General features: G+C 51.2%; 1 pseudogene across 1 annotated transcript; it reads right to left on the bottom strand.

The window, feature by feature from the left end:
* Positions 1-425: 425 nt before the first annotated feature.
* On the bottom strand, positions 426-2,072 carry LOC105514902 (annotated as a pseudogene). Its single transcript, XR_001002233.1, has one exon. The product of XR_001002233.1 is annotated as an actin, cytoplasmic 2-like (transcript).
* Between the last annotated feature and the right edge of the window lie 437 nt (positions 2,073-2,509).

A 2,509-nucleotide genomic window follows, 5' to 3' on the forward strand; every position in this document is an offset into this window, starting at 1 on the left:
CTTTCCAACTCTGACAGACCAGAAGGACAGAAACAACTGGTTCAGGAGCCCTTGCCAGCCTCTAGAGAAATCCCAGAACACTCAGCCCTGACACATTAATACCCTGCACGTATTGGAGACTGCTGGCCACGCAGACTCACCAAGCCACAGACTGGTCTTCCACAAGCACATTCTTACCTCAGCCACAAAGTGGCCAAGCCACATGTACTAAAGGTTGAAATCAAAGACATGTACAGGGTATTAAACACATACCAAGGGGAACAGTTAACTTGATTATAACTTGAATAGAAAGTCAAAATCAGCAGCAAGTCTACAATCCAGTGCTGATATCAGATACAAGCTTCAAGGACAAATTTCTTTGTGTGTGTGTGGTTTTTTTTTTTTTTGCTTGTTTGTTTGTTTGTTTGTTTTGAAACAGAGTCTCACCCTGTTCCTGTTGCCCAGGCTGGAGCGCAGCGGTGCAATCTCGGCTCACCACAACCTCTGCCTCCCAGGTTCAAGCGATTCTCCTGCCTCAGCCTGCCCAGTAGCTGGGATTATAGGCGAATGCCACCATGCCTGGCTAATTTTTGTATTTTTAGGAGAGACGGGGTTTCACCATGTTGGCCAGGCTGGTCTCGAACTTCTGACCTTGTGATCCACCTGTCTAGGCCTCCCAAAGTGCTGGGATCACAGGCATGAGCCACCACACCTGGCCACAAATTTCTTTTTGAAGGCTTATTCCAGTTTTGTGAGGCTAGCATGAGTTTTATGCATTTGCCAGGGGCAAATTTATACTCCTGAATTAACCCATGCAGCAAATGCTGAACATCTGCTCGCAGTCCATTTAGAGGCATTTGCAGTGGACGATGGAGGGGCCAGACTCGTCATACATAGCTAATTGCTAATCCACATCTGCTGGAAGGTGGACAGTGAGGCCAGGATGGAACCACCGATCCACACCGAGTACTTGTGCTGTGGGGGCATGATGATCTTGATCTTCGTGGTGCTGGATGCCAGGGCGGTGATGCCAGGGTACATGGTGGTGCTGCCAGACAGCACTGTGTTGGCGTACAGGTCTTTGCAGATGTCCACGTCACACTTCATGATGGAGTTGAAGGTGGTCTTGTGGATGCTGCAGGATTCCATGCCCAAGAAGGAAGGCTGGAACAGTGCCTGCAGACACCAGAACCACTTGTTGCCGATGGTGATGACCTGACCTGGCCGTCGGGCAGCTTGTAGTTCTTCTCCAGGGAGAAGGAGGATGTGGCAGTGTCCATCTCCTGCTCGAAGTCCAGGGCGACGTGGCACAGCTTCTCGTTGATGTTGCGCACAGTCTCCTGCTTGGCCGTGATGGTGAAGCTCAGTGAGGATCTCCATGAGGTAGTTGGTCAGGTCCCAGCCATCCAGGTCCAGACGCAGGATGGCATGGGGGGAGGGCATGGCCCTCGTAGATGGGCACCATGTGGGTGACCCTGTCTGCAGAGTCTATGACAATGCCAGTGATGCGCCCAGAGGCTTAGAGGGACAACACAGCCTGGATGGCCACATACATGGCTGGGGTGTTGAAGGTCTCAAACGTGATCTGAGTCATCTTGTCTCTGTTGGCCTTGGGATTTGGGGGCCTTGCTCAGCAGCACCGGCTGCTTCTCCAGGGCCATGCACAGCTCGTTGTAGAAGGTGTGGTGCCAGATCTTCTCCTTGTCGTCCCAGATGGTGATGATGCCATGCTCGATAGGGTACTTCAGGGTCAGGATGTTGTGCTTGCTCTGGGCCTCGAGGCCCATGTAGGAGTCCTTCTGGCCCATGCCCACCATCACACCCTGGTGCAGGGGGGTGCCTGACGATGGAGGTGAACACAGCTCCGGGGCCATCCATCCCCAGCAAAGCCAGCTTTGCACATGCCAGAGCCATTGTCAATGACAAGCGTGGCGATCTCTTCTTCCATTGCAACCTGTGGAGGAGCGGGGTGGCAGAGCCGTGGGAGGACATGGTGTACGGGCTGGTGGCAGCAAGTGAGTGTATTACTGGATTTTGAAGTTAACAATTAGCCAAATACTGATTTTTGATGGAAATTCATTCTGAATTATTTTCTTTTAAAAAAAATAGAAAGCATGTAACAGGAGAATTAATTAAATTGATTCCTTGGCTCGGTGGCTATGCCTGTAATCTCAGCACTTTGTGAGGCTGAGGTGGGTGGATCAGTTGAGTCCAGGAGTTTGAGACCAGCCTGGGCAACATGGCGAAACCCCATTTCTACGGACCCTGTCTCAAAAACAAACAAAAAGTCTGTCTAAGCTGGGCATGGTGGCTCATGCCTGTAATCCCAGCACTTTGAGAGGCTGAGGCAAGTGGATCACCTGAGGTCAGGAGTTTGAGATCAACCTGGCCAACATGGTGAAACCCCATCTCTACTAAAAATACAAAAATTAGCTGGGCATGGTGGTACATGCCTGTAATCCTAGCTACTCAGGAGGCTGAGGCAGGAGAATGACTTGAACCTGAGAGGCAGAGGTTGCAGTCAGCCTAG

This window comes from Colobus angolensis, unplaced genomic scaffold (genome assembly GCF_000951035.1).
Source record: "Colobus angolensis palliatus isolate OR3802 unplaced genomic scaffold, Cang.pa_1.0 Scaffold250, whole genome shotgun sequence".
Classification (NCBI taxonomy): domain Eukaryota; kingdom Metazoa; phylum Chordata; class Mammalia; order Primates; family Cercopithecidae; genus Colobus; species Colobus angolensis.